The 12,653-nt window shown below is 32.8% G+C and overlaps 1 long non-coding RNA gene across 1 annotated transcript; it reads left to right on the top strand.

The window, feature by feature from the left end:
* Positions 1 to 11,451: 11,451 nt before the first annotated feature.
* On the top strand, positions 11,452 to 11,897 carry LOC107898445 (uncharacterized). The gene is made up of 2 exons (XR_001684403.2): positions 11,452 to 11,575; positions 11,685 to 11,897. It is a non-coding gene; the product is annotated as an uncharacterized lncRNA (long non-coding RNA).
* The last annotated feature ends 756 nt before the right edge of the window (positions 11,898 to 12,653 follow it).

Here is a 12,653-nt window from a genome sequence, read left to right as displayed (position 1 = left end):
CGAACTAGAATCCTTAAATGGATAAGGATGATTCAAGAGTGGATTAGGATCAGGTCCTTAGATAGATAAGGATAGTCAATTTGTATATAGAATATTATTAAATGGATTAGGATAATCTAAAAATAGATTATGATACTTGGTTGGACCGACACTGAATCACAAGCATAACCTATAGGATTTAGTTTGCAAGGAAGTGTTGGGGATAAAGCTGAATTAAGCAATGAACAATAATGAAAAGAGAAAATTGGAAACAAATATTTAACTGGAAAAACTCCTCTAAAGAGGATAATAAAACCACTGACAGAGAAAAACATCACTAAAATGGAAAATAACCGAAAAGGAGTACAAGATCGAGAAACAAAAACAAACTCGAACCCAAAATACAAAGTTCTCCCAAAATTCCCACAAAACTCTCTCTTAATTGTGTTGTTAAATTTAATCTCTCTATGGTTTCTAAAAGCCCTATTTATAGGCTGAAAGCGTGGGTTAATCTGATTAAAATATCCCTAGAGTTATTAGAGTTCGATTGGGAAAAGATAATAGAGTTTAACTAGGAGAAGAAACTCGGTTTAGTAGGGAACACGTCGCCATGTTGTAACATCATTCATCGGCTCATCAGGACATCACATGTCGTGTCTTCGGGATGTCGATTTCTCTCATCATGTGTCATGTCATCGAGACATCAACTTTTCCTTGTCACAACATCGTGTGACACCCCATGCCCGATCCGATCCTCGGATCTAGGTATAGAGCATCACAGGTTGACCCGTTCTAAAACACGTCTATTTACTTTTCCTTTCTATAAGAGTATATTAACCATTTTGGCAAATACCTTCTCTATCAAGGCGATACTCCTTTCCTCTAAGTTCACCTTTATTTGGAAGCACGATTTCTAGTATAACAATCTACCATATTTAAAGACTTAATTATACTTAGATTACCCTATTTCGACTATTAGATTTACATCAATGAATCATAAATATTGTTATGCCATTAAGGTTTCCATTCATCATTCAACATTTTCAAAATAACATTCAGTACAAGTTAAAAATTCCAAAGTGACGATATCTAACAAAAGACCTAACACCCCAACAATTACATGTTAACCCCAAAAATTTAAAAGGCTCACAAATAGCCGTTGATTTGACTATGTCCCTTCAATCACCATGCTTAACCTAACAACCTGAAAGGAATAATAAACTAGATAAGTTCATAAAAACTTAGTGAGTTCTTGGGAAAACAATCTCAACATAATTAATTTTAGAAAAGAAGGAAAAAGAAACTCGATTAGCTCGCCATTTTGGCAGATACATTACCCTGGTTACAGATCAACTGGTGGATGATATCGCAATTCAACTCAGCCAATTGGTGAACAACACTGTGTTATACACTCATATAAGATAATCACGAGCACATCTACTCCGCAAATACCCCACTTGTGTGGTTTACCCACTATAATGGACAGGCTTACTGCTCATGCAACATGTACTATCACATGTACCCCTTTTCTACGTACTCTTTTCCTTATGCTATCTTCTAATCCCTTATTCTCGAAGAACCAAATATTTATTGTATCTTCAAATCTTCTCATCAAAGCTATGCCACCACATCACCTCGGTATCCTCCTAAATCTCATCCTTGTGTGAACATCTAAGTGTTCTCTCACGAGGTTAGGTTTCTTCAATCACGGTTTGCAACAAATATCATACTGGAGGCAAATTGTATTATCCCGTGTCTTCTTTATCATTATATACAATATCCCTCCGATACCACTTGACACATATCTGGATACGAAGCTTGTGCACCAAGGAAGGAGTACTCATACTGTATATATATACCAATTCTTTTGAGCTTGTTTAACCGTAACTAGCCATGCATGCACTAACTCTTTGAATAAGACCTATCAAACATGTACATCAGAAACAGATGACTAAGCCACTCACTGGTTGTATAGAGTTTAGGGGCAAATGATTTAAAACAAATACCAGACATAAGGCACAAAAAAACCCACTAGAATACTTTACTTAGAGCTTTACCTACTCTACCAATTCTTTTCCTTTACCACTGGGACCTTCTCCCGTTTCCCTAGCCAAACAATAAAAAAAATTCTTTAATTATCAAAAATAATTAAAAACTTAAGATACTATAAGAATTTATACACATGCAAATAATTTCTAATTAGGAGTTCCCTTCCTACCTAATAGTCAAGGAAATCCTACCAATCTTTTATCTCAGTTAGTCCCTATCTATCTAGTAAAACTTAAAGGAAGGTTTAATAATTTACTAGCAAACAACTAGCACCGAAGTTCTCCTAACTTTTACAGTTAATACCCTTGCTAGAAGCGAAAAACTCTTCTAGTTTATTTGATAATAATAAAGTCTGGTAGACAAGATGAATCAAAAATATTCTCTCCACTACCATGCTATCTTATTTATAGCTAACCCACGTCCAAATTTCAATCAGGATTATCTCTAATCATTACTTGTTCTCGCACGCTTCCACTAATTAATTGCATCCTAAGAGACTCTACAAGTGTCCTAATTATTGACATGTTGCCTCCACTAAGATGCCAATTGACTTAAACGTATCCTACAAGCCATCGATACTAAAACACGGGTGGCGATCTTATTAGTGGAAAATTCCACCTAATAAGGTCCTTGTCCTTCTATAGTCTTCTTATCGCTAGGATTGGTACTTCACAAAATTGGAAAAGTTCTTCGTAGCTCTTTGCCATGAAGTTATTACCCTTACCCATTCTAAGTTTTTCAACTTAGGTAGTCTCCACTAGCATAGTCTCTCAAACTTATCCAGTTTGCCTAATCAGGGTGTGACACTTCGACTCTATTTCCTCCAAAATGCGAGACACACTCCACAAGAAGTTTAGACCCCAATAATTGGACAACGCAACTAAGCTACTTTGCATCAAGGTATTTGTGCCAACTTTGAGACCATCTAGTCCTCTTTCTTGGAATCTAGTCTAGTTAAGGCTCAACTTTTATGATATAGAGTTGGTGGTGGCACTAAGTACCCGTGAACAACCTTCATTGCAATAATAAACTTCATTTTGAGTAAACATGAAACAAAATCTCAACTAAGAATTGGAGGAGAAACCTAAAAGATAGAATTTAGAAACTTATATTTTTTTCTTATAAGATTCTTTTTATGACTCAAAAGAAAAAAAGAATTTTTTTATAAAGCTTAAAATATTTTTTCCTATAGAGAGCACTTGAAGAGTTCCTTCAAAAGATAACTTAAAGATTGGAAAAAGCTCCATCTACAACAAAGACACATTGCCTTATTTATAGGCAATTTCCTAAAAAAACAAACAAACACTATTGACTATTTAGATCACTATTAAATTGAATTGTAAATTTACATCAGACATGAAATAAAAGGAAAAATAATAAAAAATTAAGACACAATGTAGAGCTCTACACTTAGGACATTACATAACGAATGGTAGATACTTCTCATATAGAATGATAAGTGTAGAACACAACGAAACACGTTACTTGACGAAATACATAAAAATACAAAAATTCTTAAAAGTGACTTGTCTTCTCAGGAATGGCTTGTTTGTCGTGTTTGTTCATCTCGTGACTTTAGAAATTGTATATGGATCTTCATTCTATAGTATTTCTTGTGTGATACCCTTGAACTTCTTCGAGTGTACGGGAAGGAAGTGGCCTCTGATAGGATCAACATTAGTAGGTTCACGTGCCTTATTTTCAATGGTTCTTGGCATAGGAATGCAATTTCTCTTATCGATCTTCCATGCTCCATGTTGTATTCCAAGTCTTGTAGTAGTCTGTCCACAAACCTTTTGGGATATTGTTTCATTGTGTTTTACACCCATCATTCTATATGAGAAGTACTTACCATTCATTATGTACTTTCATAAGTTTAGAAGTCTACGTTTGTGTGTTAAATATTTAGTATTTGTCTTTATTTTATATATGATGTAAATTTACTATTCAAATGAATAGTGATTTGAATTGTAATGACTCGGTTTTCAATGGTGTAAAAAGATATGGTTTCGAAACCTCATTTCTGTAAACTGAGTCTGTAAATTTAAAATATTAATATTTACAAAATTAATATGAAAATATGATAAAGTTTGGTTAAGCAATTTAGCTTAAAAAGTTGTTAATTAAAGCTTGGGGACTAAATTGTAAAAGTTTAATCACTATAGAGATTTAATTAAGAAAAGATTTGGGGACTTAAATGAAAATTATCCAAATGACTAAAATGGTCAATAAAATAATTTTAGCTAGTGGATAGTGGATGATGATTGTTTCCATTAAGTTTAGTTAATAACTAATTAAATTATGTTAATTCATTAATTAAACTAATTAAACAAACTTAATTAAATCTAAACTAAGTATAAATAATAAGGTAAGTAAGATGACAACTAAATTGACATCTTTTTCAACCCACCATTGTAGTCATTAAAGGAGAAACTCAAAGCTTTCGACTCAAACTTTCTGCCAAAAATTGTCTAAGGTAACTAAACCCTTTTTTAGAAATTTTTATAGATATATGATCATGGGAGCTTGATTTAGCTAGCTTGTCTATCATTTTGTTCAATTTTTAAGTTTTTATCAAGTTGTCATTGTTAACAAATTGATGAATTAAAGCTTGAAATTGATAGAAATTAAACTTAGATTTTGAAAAGGGTTGAATTGTAATACTTAATAACCTTGGTTGTTAACTTTGTTACATTAGGGAACAAATTGAATAAATTAAAAACCTATCATAAAATTATGCTAGGAATAGAAAGTATATGGTCTCTAATAAAAGAATGTGAAATTGAATTTTGATCGAAGCTAAATATTAAAAGATATGCTTATCCTGAGTTCAGGGACTAAATTGAATAAAATGAAAAATATGTGTGGCTTTGTATTTGGATGTGGATTGAATGAAACATGATATTGTTCTATTTATTGAATTATCAATCGTAGCAAAAGATGACATCGTGTTATCGAGAGGGAAAGGAAAAGCAAGAGCCATTGACGAGTGAGGCGAGATTTTGGTTTGTACTTTTATGATTCGAGATCTTTTTTTTTTGCATAGTCATGACATATTGCATGATTAAGTATCGAGGTGAGTTAATAATGATCGCATGAATTGATTTGTTGTGATTGATATAGATTATTGAGATAATAGGCTGAATTGAATAAAATGAAAAGTAGTATGATTTAGTGGGACATGATTTGTACTATAATGATGGATTAAAACATGCTATATGATATGAGATATTATGTGTATATGATGAATTGAAATGTGGGTTTGAAATTGAATGTGAAATTAAAAATGTGATAGTACAGTGTACAAGGTAAAAAAATAAAAATGTGATCGATTACAAGGTATGACAGGTAAATATAAATGATTTCAGAGTATGAATATGCAAATATGAATTATTACAATGTATGAAAATGCATATATGAATATTTAATGCCCATGTAAACTTAGTAAAAGGTTAGGATACTATTGGTATGCCAATAGGGTCTTATACGTGCTTGTATGAGATATTTGATGATATGGAGATTGTAACACCCCTTACCGGAGACCATTGCCGGAGTCGAGCATGAGGCATTATTTGACTTAACTTAAAAGTTCGGGGCATAAAAATTTACTTTTAAAAGTTATTTCACTGTTCATAATAAGGCTGTCCACCTGCGCAGAAGTCGCTAAATCTATTATAACTCAAGCTACAAAACTTAAAATTTAGATCCGTAATTTTTTCCTAAAAGTAGACTTATATATCTTTTTACCATAAATTTTTTAGAATTTTTGGTTCAGCCAATTAGTACAGTTTACTAGTTAAATTCTTCCCTGTTTCACTGATCAACTATCCTGATCTATTGTCACTAAAATTCAATTATCTCATTTTATAGACTTTATATGGTGTTCTCACTTGTTTTTACAAAAAATAGACTCAATAAGGAATCTATACATATAAATTAAAACTCATAAATATTTTTTTTACAATTTTTAATTATTTTCCAAAGTCATAACAGGGGATTCCAAAAACCACTTTGACCTTGTCTAACTAAAATTAAAATATCTCAGAATACATAATTTATTTGTCTACACCGTTATTTTTTTATGAAAATAGACTAAATAAGCTTTAATTATATATCTCATTCACCCTCTAATTCATTTTCTACTATCCTTGGTGATTTTTCAAAATCACGTCACTACTGCTGTCTCAAAATTGATTCACTACCAATTTTTACTTTCTCATGATTTCTATGCATAATTTATCACCTAGACATTTATAACAACAAACACCTTCATACTTAGCCATTTTAATAACTATTCATCATCAAATATTTACATATCATCTTTTGGTCATATCTTAAGAATATACAATCGAAATGACTAAGTCCCTATACATGCCATAGCTCAAAACATTTATCGTCTTAAAATACCGAGTTGTGGTGGTTGATAGTGTGAACGCTCTCCGGCGTCTTTAAGATCCCAACTATGCTTGATAATACTATATGAAAGAAAAAGAAATAAAAGAAATAAGCATAAAGCTTAGTAAGTTTACAAGTAAATAAATAAAAACATTTATCATAAACAATTATATTCATAAATTTTTACTAAGCATTAAGATCTTTACTTACTCTCTTACTCGTTTACTTACTTGCTTGCTTAACTTACTTCTTCGTTGCTGAAATTTCTTTTCTAACTAATAACTGAGATACTCTTAATCTTATTAACTCATCTGAACTTGTCTATTAGGCTTTTACCTGAACTTTCATGTAACATCGTCTATTTATTAGCCTGTTGAATCACTTGGAATACTAAGGATACTCGGTCTCCTGTCTGGATATAACATGCCAAAGCTATGTCCCAGACATAGCCTTACATGGGATGTTTCTTGTACTGCCAATGCCATATCCCAGATATGGTCTTACATGAGAGTTCTCATATAGGTGCCCATGCCATGTCCCAGACATGGTCTTACGGGGGACCTCTCATCTTGGTGCCAACGCCATGTCCCAGACATGGTCTTACATGGGACCTCTCATCTCGGTGCCAACGCCATATCCCAGACATGGTCTTACATGGGACCTCTCATAATCTCAATGATGCCAATATCATGTCCCAAACATGGTCTTACATGGGATCTCTTTACCCAAATGTCATGACATTTGTATCCAATACATTCCTCATGTTTCAACGGGGCCTTTTAACACTGATTCTCTGACATCTCATACTTGAGTTAACATTAGATATTTTCATGAAATAAATACAAAATTGCTGAAAAATAACAGCATTAATAATAATTATCAGAATATTGCATTTATTTACTGTAAACTTATCTCGATACAAAATATGATCAAATCTAGCACTTTAGTCCTCAACCTTTTTCTTTCTCCGATCTAACTCTGAATTTTGTTCTTCTTGATAATCGAGCTTGGAAGCTTGAAAAACCCTAGCCATGGCTTTCCCTTGTGAAATTCTACCATAGGGTTGAAGATGGGTAAAAATTGGCTTTTAATTTTGTTTTTAATTCATTTTAATAACTAAATAACCAAAATGCCCTTAATGAAAAACTTTGGAAACATGCCTAAACATGTCCATTTTTGTCTACCAACTTAACCAATGGTCTAATTATCATATAAGGACCTCCAATTTAAAATTTCATAACAATTGGACACCTCTAACATGTAGAACTCAACTTTTGCACTTTTACAATTTAGTCCTTTTGACTAAATTGAGTGCCCAAACGTCGAAATTTTCGAACGAAATTTTCACAAAATCATTTTGTGAAATCGTAGACCAGAAAAATATAATAAAATAATTTTTTTTCTCATCGAATTTGTGGTCCCGAAACCACTGTTCCGACTAGGCCCAAAATCAGGATGTTATAGAGATTATGATAGATTATATCGAGATCCAGCATCCATTGCAGACCATCAAGAATTATTTGTCTCTATGGAAACCTTAGTGTGGTAGAGGGATGTATTTGCATATGAATAAGCATTTAATGCCTACGGGCTTGGCACTTCGGTGCTATGATGCGGTGTAATTTTGCTCATACAAGCTATCTTGGTGTGGTGTAGTTCACCCGTGTACCATTGAAATTAAAACTTGAAATAGGAAAATGAAATAAACCAAATTTTGGTAAACTATTATAATGTATGATTTGAATTCAAATGGTATGAAATTGTGAAATGATGTGATAATATGAAACTATATGAGTGCATAAAGTATATGAAAGATTATGCGATCTATTTAGAATCAAGCCTTGGGGGTCGAATTCAATATGAATAAGTCAATAAACTCCAGAAAGATATTTGAATGGTAAGTTAAAAGGGTTAAATGGTATTGATTGAATATGAAAATTGAATAGCCTAATGCCAAAGGTATACATGTTTGATACATAAATGGTTTTAGGTTTAAATGGTATAGCGGTTGACACTTGACAAATGGTATGATTGGGTCAATTCTATTGTAATGTTGAATGGCATGATATGGTAAGTTTAAATGCTAATATCAAATAAATTGATGTACAAAATGGTTATATGCATGTTTCATATGATATTAAAAGCTTTTGGCATGTATGTGTATGTGATACAACTAAATATTGAACTTGAATTGGCTATATGCATTTGATTAATACTTGTGCATGTCTGTGTATGTGGTATCGCTTAATGTACAGTTTGTTTACTCCGTGCACAGGTTTAGGTAAATCTCGAAGTCCAGAGGTATGATTTAGCATCCAGCCAAAGATCTTCGACTCAATGATGTTTGTATAGTTTCTTTCATTTTTATATATGGCATGTTCTTAGGTCTCGAGTCGGTTTTGTATATATAACATAATCATGTTGATGTTTAGGTCGGTAATGGTTAACTTGATATAACATATTGGTATTGTACAAGTTATGTTTTGAGACTATTTATATTGAAATGGAATTGGTATGCATATGTGTTCTTAAGTTGGATGTAGTGAATTGGTATCAAATAGTCAATTAGTTGGTATGTGGAAAATTTCATTGGTAACAAAATAGAATGGTGCTTTGATGTAATGTATATGTATTAGTTGTGTTAAATGCTTAGAAATGAGCATAGGATTATGGTATTTTAGCTTATTTGAATGAATAGAAGAATTGGTTTATATTCTTTAGTAATTTGATTAAGTACCATTTGGACCATTTGGAAACAGGGGTCACGTCACGACGATGAGGAACCCCTAAAGTCGAGATGTCAACCTGATATTTTATAAACTTTACAATTTGGTCCTAATTTGACCTCATGTTAGCATAAGAGCTTTTGTAAGCTCGTATAAGACCCGAAATTGATTATGTATCATATTATGAATGTGTAATATACTTATTTTTATGTTTAACTGGTTGCATTCTGTATATTATATTGTACTTGCTCCAGCAATGAATGTGGCATTTCGTAGCTCGGACCCGATGCCCAGGTCGGGTATAAGGTGTTACATAAATATTCAGTAGTGTTTGTTTTGTTCCTTAATTTATGAAATTTCCTATAAATAAGGCAATTGGAAGACACTCTTCAAGTGCTCTCTGTAAGAAAAAAGTCTTTCAAGCTTTGCAATTTTTTTTCTTTTCTTTCTTCTGAGTGATAAAAAAAATATTGGGTAAGCTAGACTCAAGGTCACTCTAAAATAGGTTTTTTTCTATTTTTGCCACTCTAATTTTTTTCTCGATTTAATTACTCTAATTAAGATAATTTTTTGAACTAGTCATTGTCGTTAAAAATTTAGTCAATCCACTAACGAATTGCTGACATTGCTCATTATCCAATTGAATGACAACACATGGCACTTTTTTACTTTTGACTAAAGCTTAAAGATCTATTTGTAATTATTCTGAAAAATTTATTTTTCTTTCTCTTCTCTTTGTCATCATCTTGCCACTCCACGAACCTCTCCTTCATGAAATGCTCAGGATTAGCGAGGATCCTAACCATTTACAGATAGCTTTGATCCACATTGGAGTTTTATGACTTGATATTTGCTACGTCGAATGATTCAAGTCAAGGTTCCATTAAGCCCACTGCTTCTTCATCATGGACACCCCAACTCCTAGTATTGGAACTCAAAAGAATCAATCTCTCCAAGCACTCAGCAGGAAGGGTATCCCTTTGTTTCCCATATGTTCCAAACTATCCGTGCGAAACGGTAGTGAGATCTCGATTGAGTTTGTAGATGCAGTTGGCATGTACTCATCTGTGTCATATAAAGCCTCAATTACACTTATCTATAGAGTTAACAAGAATAGTGGTGTTATTGGATCCATTTAAAAGGTTAGTAGATTGTGTATTCCTCATAATTTCAATGGATAGAGAAAAGGTAAACAATTCATGAAGCATCAACTTTTAAAACCAATTTTAAAATATTACCTGGAGAAAGTTGATGTGAAGTAGAAGTTAGTGAAGTGGAAAGATGAGGAGAGAAAGAAGAGAAAGAAAAAAAATTAGAATAATTACAAGAAGTTCTAAGCTTTAGTCAAAAGTAAAAACAAAGTGTCATGTGTTGCCATTCAATTGGCTAATGTGCCATGTCAGCAATCCCTAAGTGGATTAACAAAATTTTTAACGGTAATGACTAGTTTGAACAATTATCTTAATTAAAGTGACTAAATTGAGAGAAAAATTAGAGTGACCAAAATAGGACAAACTCTATTTTAGAGTGACTTTGGGTGTAGTTTACCCAAAAAACTTGTAAGAAAAAAATTATTACTTTCTAAATTCTATTCCTTTGGTTGCTCTCTCTTCCAAATCTTAGTTATGATTTTGTTTCAAGTTTAATCAAACCAACAATGACATGATTCATATGCTCTGCAATTGCCACTATGGTGAATCTTCTACATCAGAAATCTCATGGCACTGGTTGACAACCACGGATCTGAAAAACTGTAGTCAAGCATCATAGCAAGGTAAATCATAGTTTGTTACTGCAAAGAAGTTTGATCACGGCTACTCCTTAGTGTCACCATTGACTCTGTATCATAGAAAGTTGAGCCTTAACTAGACTGAAGCACCAAAGAGAAAGCTGAAGGTCTCGAAGTTGACACAAATACCTTGACACAACGTCGCATGGTCGCGTTGTCCAATACTCAGGGTCTAAACTTCCTTATGGACTAAATCTTATAGGTCCCGCTTGTGATATGGTGTCAATCTTGGCAAATATCCTAGTCCATCTAAGGATTATCCTAGTCTATTCCTGGATTATCCTAGTCAGTCTAAGGATATTCTATATACGAATAAGCTAACCTTATCCATCTAAGGATTTGTACCTAGTCTACTTTCGAATTGTCCTTATCCATCTAAGGAATTTGGTGTTTTAATTATTGTGAATAATATATTTGATTTAGAATATTTAAATTCAATAATTGCATTATCTTTTAAATTTTACAGTGTCAAGGTAGCCTTTTATTCACCTGTTCCCATTCATTTAAGTAATTGCTTATGAACTTTACAGTGTCTTCTGCTGATAGGGTTTTTTTCTCATGCAGGATCTTATTCCTCCGCATCCATATTCCCCAGATGCTACAAAATATAACTTTCCTTTGAGCACTAGTCGTTTTGGTAAGTATTTCGCTTAACCACTATTGAAGTCATTCTCTTCCATCTCTTTAGTAATCGAGGAACCCTAACTCCTATCATATTTTTTTTTACTGCTTGGCAATCTCTGAAGGTGTGTTCCATGGATTCTGCCATTTCTCTATAGCATGGGCACATAGCATTGTTGCATATTCGTTTGTAATGTAGATTTCCCATTGTAAGAATATAGCCATTGTACACCCTCCAGTTTGTAATTTTTATTTTTCCTGGTAGATCTGTTTGCCAAAGCTCTTTGTGGAAGAATGTATTTATATCTATAATATTTGTCGTCGTAGTGTTTAGTTTTGATATTTCCTTTTTAAGCCATCTGTAGCCACTCCTCACTGTATATTCCCCTGTTTGTTCCCTGTTCCAAATTCTGAAGTCTTCTTGTGGATACTTTGCCAACGAAGTACTTAATATTGCGTTCGTCTCTTCTCTTGAGACATCTTCTTTCCATATTCTAAGATTTGGGTCAATTAAATCTGCTACTTTCTCATAGCTGTTATTTCTGACTCTCTCTCTTATCTTGTGTTCTTCTAAGCCAGGGATCCAGGCATCGGTCCATATTGAAATTTGGTCTCCTTTTCCCACTCTTCAGGCCATACCTTCTTTCAATAACTTCTTAGTTGACCATACGCTTCCCCAGGTAAATGACGGGTAATATCCTAATTCAGCTTGCAAAAAATCACTCTCGGGATAATATTTAGATTTTAATGTTCTTGCAAGTAACGAATTAGGGTTTTCCATAAGCCTCCAGCCCTGTTTTGCTAAGAGGGCAATATTAAATTTGCCTAGATTTTGGAACTCATCAATAGGATATTGAAAAGGAATATCTTTGTCAATAGTTAAGGGTTTAATTAAGATTTTTAACATTTTATCAATTTTTATGAGCAAATTTAACATGAGTCCTGGCGGTGGAAATGATTTGTAATTTAGTCAATTTTTATTCTAAAAGAATAAATATCAAATTTATATATAATATCGATTTGGTATAATTATTGACCGCCTTTAAACATGTAAATGTTTAGAGTAAAATCGTGCAAATAAAAATATAAATATT

The sequence above is a fragment of the Gossypium hirsutum genome, chromosome D04 (assembly GCF_007990345.1).
Source record: "Gossypium hirsutum isolate 1008001.06 chromosome D04, Gossypium_hirsutum_v2.1, whole genome shotgun sequence".
Classification (NCBI taxonomy): Eukaryota; Viridiplantae; Streptophyta; class Magnoliopsida; order Malvales; family Malvaceae; genus Gossypium; species Gossypium hirsutum.
Note: the sequence above shows the minus strand (reverse complement) of the source record. Positions and strands in the feature narration are given on the sequence as shown.